Source organism: Rutidosis leptorrhynchoides, chromosome 4, assembly GCF_046630445.1.
Source record: "Rutidosis leptorrhynchoides isolate AG116_Rl617_1_P2 chromosome 4, CSIRO_AGI_Rlap_v1, whole genome shotgun sequence".
In the NCBI taxonomy this organism is placed as follows: Eukaryota; Viridiplantae; Streptophyta; class Magnoliopsida; order Asterales; family Asteraceae; genus Rutidosis; species Rutidosis leptorrhynchoides.
This window is the reverse complement of record NC_092336.1, coordinates 233,957,810-233,968,068: the sequence shown is the minus strand read 5'-3', so window position 1 is coordinate 233,968,068 and position 10,259 is coordinate 233,957,810. Positions and strand designations below refer to the sequence as shown.

Genomic DNA, 10,259 nt, shown 5'->3' with positions numbered 1-10,259 from the left:
CGTGTGTGTATAAACTAGGTGTACAATGTATGGATAAACGTTATTCTCCCAGTGACTGACATACAAAATATGCATCAACAATTCAAGCTTCTTTAACCGAAGAATCAATTTCCATCATACTTGGGCTTGAAACTGCTCGGGACATGTGGTGCGCTCTCGAAGAGGCATACAGCCATGATTCAACAGATCGTATGCATACTTTAAGAGATGGTCTTTGACAAATTCAAAGGGGTAACTTATCTTGAATACAGCCACAAGTTTAAATCATAATGTGATAAACTCGCTGTGATTCGTCATCCTGTAGATGAGTCTAATAAATTTCATTGGTTCTTGTGTGGACTTGGTGCTTCCTTTGAAACCTTCTCCACATCTCAGCGGGTGTAAAGACCCTTCCTAATCCATAGGAACGAATACAATAACATATGATTACATTGCGAGGTATTTGACCTCTATATGATAAATTTTACAAACATTGCATTCGTTTTAAAAGACAATCTTTCATTACATCGAAAGTTGACAGGCATACATACCATTTCGTAATATCCATCTATAAATGATCTAATCTGTCATTTACTTAATCATAATCTTTACTGAACTCAACAACTTGAATGCAACGTCTTTTGAAATATGCCGTGAATGATTCCAAATAATATCTTTAAAATGAGCTAATGCACAGCGGAAGATTTCTTTAATACCTGAGAATAAACATTTAAAGTGTTAACCAAAAGGTTGGTGAGTTCATTAGTTTATCATAATCATTCATTTCCATCATTTTAATAGACCACAAAAATTTCATTTCCATTTCTCATAAATATACATCCCATGCATAGAGACAAAAATCATTCATATGGATTGAACACCTGGTAACCGACATTAACAAGATGCATATAAGAATATCCCCATCATTCTGGGACATCCATCGGACATGATATAAAAACTCGAAGTACTAAAGCATCCGGTACTTTGGATGGGGTATGTTAGGCCCGATAGATCTATCTTTAGGATTCGCGTAAATTAGGGGTGCACTAATTCTCAAAATTAGTGATGTTTCCTAATTCTTAGGCTACCAAGCAGAAGGGGCATATTCGGCTTCGATCATTCAACCATATAATGTAGTTTTGATTAATTGTGTCTATTTCGTAAAATATTTATAAAAATTGCGCATGTATTCTCAGCCCAAAAATATAAAAGGTAAAAAGGCAAATGAAACTCACCATACTGTATTTCGTAGTAAAAATACATATAACATCATTGAACAAGTGCAAGTTTGGCCTTGGATTCACGAACCTAAATTAATTATATATATTTATAGGTTGGTTAATATTTGTCTAACAAATTAGATCAAGTCATAGTGTACCACAATCCTAATGCTCGAGACTAATATGCAAAGGTCAACAAAAGTCAATTTGGCTCAAAATGATTTCCAAAATTTATACATGACTATTATATAGTTTAAATATCGTCGTTTTATATTTTTTAAAAATTTTTAAAAGATTTAATAGAGTAAATAACATAATTCATTTATTAATAAATAAAATTTTATATAAAAATATACTTTTATATATCTTAAGTAATAAAATTTATAAAGTTTATTTAATATCATAAAAATATTATGATAGATTCTATTAAGGTAATTATATTATTTGTATTACATATTTATTTGATAAAATAACATTGATAATAATAATAAGTAAAAGTTGTATTATTTTGTAATAATGATTATTATTATTCTGTTAATAAAAATATCAATATTTATATTTACTAAAAAAATGATATTATGAAAAAATGATAATTCTAATTATGATAATTTTAATATTTACGATACTTTTTAATATTAAATTTAAAATAATAATTTTATTTAAAATGATAATAATAATGATATTTTATAATAACAATGACATTTCTATTAAAATGATAATTTTTGTTAAAATGATAGTTTTAATATTGACGATACTTTTAATAATAATAATAGTAAGAATGAAAATAATAAGAATGGTAATTTTATTTAAATCAATATCTTACAATATTTTAATTTTATCATGATACTCATACTCATTATTTCCCAATCGATTCATTTAATAGCTTTTAATCGTCTTTTATATGGCGTTCATATTAATGATAATAATAGTAATCATAATAATTAGGTGTTACTAATATTAGTTTTAATTATAATAATACTAATAATAATAAATATTATGATAATATTAATGATAATACTAATAATTATTTTAATGATAATAATTGATAGTGCTCCAAATGAACATATATTTAGGCACAATATCCTTCCATTATGTAAAGCTTTTAGTTATAATTGTTCTATTTTTATGTAATATTCGTTTAAATAAATAAGTGTGAAGACAAAAGAAGAAAACGATGATTTGAAGACGCAAATGACCAAAAAGCTCAATTGTACAAGATACGATCCAAGTGGTTCAATTTATTGATGAGAAACGTCTAAAAATTACAAGAGTACAAGCCGCGGAACGCAAAGTACAAGATATCTACGCGTACAAAAGGACGTTCGAAAATTCAGAACCGAGACATAAATCGGGCGTAAACGTACGAGACAATGGAGCTAATATTACGAGTCAACTATGCACAAGAATATAATATAATATATATAAAATTATATATATTATATTATATAATAAATAAATCATGAGCCGCCCACGTTTTTGGCAAGTATATGAGCTGGATCAGGAGGCCATGCGATCGCATGGCCAGAAGGCACAAAATCCATGCGATCGCATGGGATGCTGTAGCTGGCCAAGTCTATAAATTGAGCAATTTTTGGACGAGTTATGTACACCTTTTTCAATATTTCTTTCTCTCTATGTAATATATATTTATAATTATAATTTTAATTATAATTAAGATTAATAATAAATTATGGTTTAGTTGGGTTAATGTAAGAAATTTTTTACGGGTTTTTAAAGTCGGAACTCTGTCCGGGTAATGCTACGCGATAAATAACCACTGTAAGCTATGTTCTTCCTTTTTAATTTAATGTCTCGTAACTAAGTTATTATTATGCTTATTTGAGCCAAAGTAATCGTGATGTTAGACTAAATATTAAGACGGGGTTATTAGATTTTGTACCATAATTAAGGTTTGGACAAAAGACTGACACTTGTGAACATTGGACTATTGACTATTAATAGGTAGGGGGTATTGTCTAATTGAACGACAACTCATTGGAGCCTGTCGAACCTATCTTCAAATTAGTTAAACTAATAATTATTAAATTGATTACGAATGTCCTATTTAGTGACGTTTATACGACATCGTTTACAATCATTTAATTAATTATTCGGGTTGGGTAATTGATTATTCATTCTGATCAAGTGGGTAAATTAATATTCATATCTCATTAAAATAGGGGTTGATTACATACAAAGATAATTGGTGTAATTGTTAACAAAGTAATAAAACCTTGGATTACACGCAGTCGATAACCTGGTGTAATCATTAAACAAAGTATTAAAACCTTGTTACAGTTCGAATCCCTAATTAGTTGGAATATTTGACTTCGGGAATAAGGTTAATTTGACGAGCATTTTATAATTATGACTGATGGACTATTATGGACAAAAACCAAATAGGTATCAAATAATCCAGGACAAAGGACAATTAACCCAAGGTAATAAATTAAAATCAAAACGTCAAACATCATGATTACTGAAGTTTAAATAAGCATAATACTTTTATTTCAAATTTCATCGTACCTTTATTTACTGTCATTTTAATTACTGCAATTTAATTAATCACAATTTAAATTCTGTCACTTATATTATCGTCATTTATCTTTACGCTTTATTTAAAATCGACAAACCGGTCATTAAACGGTAAAAATCCCCTTTTATAATAATAATAATAATAATAATACTATATTACTAATATATATATATATATATATATATATACAAATAAAATATAGTTTAAAAATATAGTACGTAATCGCTAGCTCCCTGTGGAACTAACAGAACTTACTAAAAATTACGCTACTCTACGATTAGATACACTGCCTGTAAGTGTTGTAGCAAGGTTTAGGTATATCCCATTCAATAAATAAATAAATAACTTGTGTAAAATTGTATCATATTTAATAGTATTTCATAGTAACTATAATAGTATTTCGTACTACACCTCGCACACATCAAGTATTTTTGGCGCTGCTGGCGGGGACTCGGTGAAAAGCTATATTTTTGTAAAAATATATTATTTCTTATTTTGTAAAAATATTTTGTATTTATAATAAGTGTTAAAAATAAAAAATAAATAAATAAATAAATATATTTTTCAGACTTTATATATAAAATTAATAAGTATTTTTATTTTTAAATTTTAAAAATATAAGTTTATATAAATATAAATATTTTGTAATATTTAGAAAATTAAAATCATAATAATAATTAAATTGAAGTTGGGTCGAAGCTTGCCAGAAGCTCGAACCATTTCTGTATTATTGGGCCATGCGATCGCATGACCCTAAAGAGTAATACTCATGCGGTCGCATGAGGTATACTGACAGGCCAGAAACCTCGGACTCATTTATTACGCTTAGGGTTTTAATATTTTAATTATTATTAATTAGGGTTTTATATTTTATTATTTAGTTTTAAATTTAGTTTTAATTTGTAAAATTAAGTTTTATTAGTTTTATTAATTATATAAATTTAGTAATTTTATATAAATAATATAAAAATAATATTTTTATAAAATTTTATTTTTATCATTTTAGTTATAATTTGTATTTTTATTATTTAGTTCGTTGTTTTTAATCGTATCGTTCGTAATTATAGTTTTAAGTTTAGTTTTGCCATAGTAATTTTATATTTTTAGATTTTCAGGCTTTGCCGTAAAATCTCTTAAGTACTTTTTCGTTAGACTAAGATTTAGGTGCTTTAGAATTTTACGACGTCCCTTATCGCTTAAATATTTAATAGATTTTAGTGCCTAATTAAGTTATTGCTGTTTTGGATATAGAATTCCTTTTAAGATTTAATACCTTTAGACGTAAGTTTTAATTTTTAGTTTTTAGACTTTTTAGTTTCGACGTTTTTCTTTCTTATTTTTATTATTCGACCTTTTATTTTTCGACGTTTTTCGACGCACTCTTTTTCTTTCTTATTTCTCGACGCTCTAGTTTTTAGAACATAGAATTTTCTTTATTTTCTTTAAATTTTGACGAAAAATTATTTTAAGCGGTTAAATTAATAGACATCCAAAATTTTCTGGTTCGTAGTAATAGTTGGATTTATTAGTGGCGAGTTGTGGGCTTCCGATTTAAAGGGTCATGGCTACCTGCTGCATCTATTGGCTATTCGAAACCTGGGTAAAATCAGAAAAGTCTATTAATTTGATAACTTATATAATTTTTATTTTTATAACTAATAGGATATTCTGTGAATGCACCGAGTGAAACGTTCACCACCTTTCATACGTTCACCACCTGTAACTCGATCAAGACATTTAGCCAATATTGTCGCCGTTGATTTTTCTTTAGAATCGTCATCTAGTCGACCAAGTACTCCAATTCAAATTTCCGATAATCCATTTTTTGAACCCGACCTCACAATTGAGAATCCGGAGGATATTCAGGGACAATTCAGAGATCCTGAACCACTAATCATTCCTCCTGAACCACAAATTACTCATCCAGAGATTGTCGAGGAAGAAACCATTAAGTCAGAATCCTCTAGTGATTCAGATTCAACAAATTCAATCATGGAAAATCTGGAACCTCTAAGTATGGAAGACCGAATGAGGGCTAAAAGCACTGGCCAAGGTCACGCAATTATTAAGCCAGACATTAATGTGCCAAATTATGAAATCAAAGGACAAATCCTACACATGGTAAATAATCAATGAAAATTTAGTAGTGCGCCGAAGGAAGATCCAAATGAACATCTTTGAACCACTAATAGGATTTGTACTCTATTCAAAATCAGAGAAATTGAGGATGAACAGATCTATCTCATGTTGTTTCCCTGGACTTTAAAGGGAGAAGCCAAAGATTGGTTAGAATCGTTACCTGAAGGGGCGATTGACACATGGGATGTTTTAGTTGAGAAATTTCTTAAAAGATTCTTTCCAGCATCTAAAGCCGTGAGACTTCAAGGAGAAATTGTTACGTTCGCACAAAAGCCAAATGAAACATTATATGAGGCGTGGACAAGATTCGGAAAGTTGTTGAGAGGATGTCCTCAACACGGTTTAGATACTTATCAAATAGTACAAATATTCTACCAAGGATGCGACATTACTACACGAAAAGACATCGACATAGCAGCTGGTGGTTCCATTATGAAGAAAACCGCAACTGAAGCTTACAAAATCATTGATAACACAGCCTCCCACTCGCATGAGTGGCACCAGGAAAAAGATATTTTTCGTTCATCTAAAGTGGCTAGAGCCGATTCTAGCCATGACTTTGATTCCGTTTTCGCAAAAATAGATGCTTTCGAGAGACAAATGGAAAAGATGACTAAAGATATTCACGCAATACGAATCAGTTGTGAGCAATGCAGTGGACCACACTTAACGAAAGATTGTCACATTGAGCAAACGATGGAACAACGTGAGAATGTTTCCTACATGAACCAAAGGCCGGGAAATAATTATCAAAATAAATCAACCACCAAGGCCAAACTTTAATCGAAATCAAAACATTCTTTTCAATCCAAATGGACCCAATAATAACTCGTATAACCAACAAGGTCCGAATAACCAACCAACTCAAAACAACACTTTCAATCAACAAAGACCTAGCTTGTATAAACCACCACAACAAACCGAAGAGAAAAATCCAAATCTGGAAGAAATGATGGCAAAGCTAATGGAATCTCAAACACAATTTATTACATCTCAAACCCAAATGAATGAGAGGTTTGATCGGTCATTAAGAACTCAACAAGCTTCCATTTTAAATCTAGAAAAACACGTAGGTACTCTTGCTAGCATGATAAGTGAGAGGAAACAAGGAAAGCTACCGAGTAATACTGAAGTAAATACTCGGAATGAAAACGTTAATATCGTATCAACAAATTCTGAAAAACTAACACCAGAAGATGGGAAGGTTTTCGATGTGAGTAACAATGAAGAAGTTAAAAAAACACCACCACCACCCGAGTATGTAAAGCCAGTAGTGGCACCATACAGACCACCCATCCCGTTTCCAAGAAAAGGAGTTGAGTATGAGCAAGTAATAGGTAATAAAGTTTGTGATACCTCTGGAAAGAAGAAGAAGAAGAAGAATAAGAAAATGCAAGAAACAAAAACCGTAGAAGTAAACCCGGTAAAGACAGTTCCACCAAAACCTCCACCTAGGTTGGGTGATCCGGGTGAATTTATTGTTCCTTGTCTACTTAGTGATTGTGTCATGTATGATGCACTAGCAGATTTAGGTGCAAGTGTGAGTGTTATGCCTCTTTCATTATATAAGAGATTAGGAGTAGGTGAGTTAAGTCCAACAAAAATGATTATTCGACTCTTTGATCAAACCATTAGGCACCCAGTTGGAATTTCTGACAATCTACCCATTCAAGTAGGTAATTTAACCTTGCTAGTCGAATTTATTGTCATTGACATAGAAGAGGACTCAAACATTCCTCTAATTTTAGGTCGACCATTCTTAGCATCCACCAGGTCGTTATTTGATGTAAGAGAGGGTAGAATGACACTTAGTGATGGTGACAAATCGGTCACCTTTGTTTGTCGAAAGTCTAAATCTCCACCAACCAAAACCAATGAACCAACAAAAATGATTGGTAAGAACCATATTGTTTTACCAACACCAACGGTAGTGCGTAACAATAATAAAACGCCTAAGTGTGGGGAAGATGAAGTAACACCTAATGATGACCTAATAACAAAGAACCCCGTTGTTGATATGAAATTAAATGACCCCGTTATTAATAGTTCAATGAAAAAACTTATTAAACGGATTCGCGATGCTAGAATCAAGGGGAACTTTAAGTTATGTAACCGGTTAGTATCCAATCTATCGCCGAAAGAAAAGGCAAAACTAGTTGAATTTGTAGATATTACACAGGAATCCGACCAATGGCTTAAAGCAAAAGTCACAGATATGCAAGTTGATTATGGTCCAAGAGAAATTGACGATGAAGTTAATCACAATTTCAAAACCACAGCTACCTAAGTGTGGGGAGATTCAAATGTTATAAGAAATAATGTTGTCTAGAGTTATTTGTTCTGTTCTCGTGTAGTTCCGAGAATGGAATCCGATTGGTCTTTTCCGCTAGCAGACACTAAAGAACTAGTTTTATCCCCCCATTCTGAATTTTTGTTTTATAGGTTTTGTATGAAATTAATATGCTTTTTAAATTTAAGTTTTGTGTGAATTTAAAAACAAAATTTATTTTATTTCATTAAGTTTAAAAAATGATTTCTAAAATTCATCGTAAGTTGAAGACTAAGTCATGGAACCGAAATTGCTTTACCCGAGGGCGGGGCGAAAAATTTTATTATCATTATTTTTAATTTTATTGATTTAAAGTATACCAAAAAAATTAAAAAACCCAAAAAAAAAAAATCTTTGCTTTTAAAACAATCGCTTTAAAAATGACAAATTTTAAATTTTGTCGAGGGACGGACTAGGTAAACATACCGAAACTACCTAAAGTAAAAGGAAACAAAATTTTAAAAAAATTATTCATTTAAATTGTTTTAATAAATAAAGGTTTTATAAAAAAAATATATATTATATATATGTTTGTAGTTTATCTTATGTACAACACAGGGTAAAACAGCGCACTTTCAAAGACTGACATTAAGTTCAGCAAAAGCTACTAATTTTGACGACAGGACGCAAAATATCAAATGTGATATAAAATAATATGTTTGCAAACTCGGTATTTTTAACCACTTTTCTACACTAATCACTCTCATGAATTTATAATTATAGTCTGATTTCATGCAAATGAGGGCATTGCATGATCTTAAGTGTGGAGAAGGGTTATAAATTCTCTCGGGTTTACACTTAATTTAATTGCCAAATTTTGTGAAAATTTGAAAAATTTTCAACTAAATGAATTCAAAATCATGTTTATACATATTTATGAACGATAAAACTAGGTGTTAATGCAGAAATTATTGTTACCTCGGAAAGGACATAAATTGAGAAACAACCCAAAACACTTGAATTCATTTAAAATGGAATAAAGGAGAATAAAAAGGCAAAGAAAAGAATAAATAAAAGTTAAGTGTGAGAAGAATTTACCAAGTTCTTCAAAACCTATATCACATATTTGTACAAGATTATTTCAGGTACTTTTGCTTTGGACTAAACTGATCAGTTTTACCCGATTTATTGTAATACATTTGAAAGAAAGATGGATCTACACGATGAATCAATTCCATCATTAAAAGGAGGTAAAGTCTTCCGAAAAAGACACGCGCTTCTTGATTTAGGTCAAGAAGTTGTCATCCAGACCAGCTGTAGGTTGACGAAAAATCTAGAAAAGTCATCTCTAAAATTAGCAGGAAATCCACGGACCTCAGCATCAAACAGGGTCGCCAAGTGGTCAGACTTATCCTAACCATGAGAGGATCTGTCTCGTAAAATGGGGAGGGCGCCATGCAAATTAGCTTGATAAGACTAATGAATCATACCCCCATAAAGGATAATCTCCTTAAAGATTAAAAATCAGCTTTTACGCCTGATATTACTCAATCCTTGAGATTGACTTTAAAGATTGAGAATTACAAACTCATGAAATTCAATGATATCTAAACTCGAACTTGAACGAGAAAATATTTTGATCAAAATAAAAACGATTTGTTTTCTGAAAACCTATTTTCAATGCGTTCATTATCATTGAACGTAAAATGCTAAGAATTCACCGAAATTCATTAGGTCACCTGAACCAAATCGGGTATCAACCGTAAGAACGGTGGTTGCATAGCATAGTCGAAGACAGGACCTCGTGCCAGACCGAAAAATTATAGGGTGATCTTTACTATTTCTCCTACAAAGGATAGTAATTGCATCTGACACGTTGTGGACCATGAACAAATGCATGTCATTAGACATTGCCTTAACAGTTGCTTGTTCAACGCTTTTCTTTACAACCAGACGGTAGTTTACCGAAAGGTAATATACGGAGCAAGTATACTGGAAATGTGCTTTCCTAATACAAGGTTAGCAAGTGGGTGACACAAAACCATAAGTTTTGAGCTAAAATTTTCAAATCTGAAACCCACAAAAACATTTTGCAAACACCGGTGAAGGGTTATTC

At 31.0% G+C, this 10,259-nt stretch overlaps 1 non-coding gene across 1 annotated transcript; it reads right to left on the bottom strand.

The window, feature by feature from the left end:
• Positions 1-6,111: 6,111 nt before the first annotated feature.
• LOC139846120 (small nucleolar RNA R71) lies at positions 6,112-6,218 on the bottom strand. The gene has a single exon (XR_011758861.1). It is a non-coding gene; the product is annotated as a small nucleolar RNA R71 (small nucleolar RNA).
• Between the last annotated feature and the right edge of the window lie 4,041 nt (positions 6,219-10,259).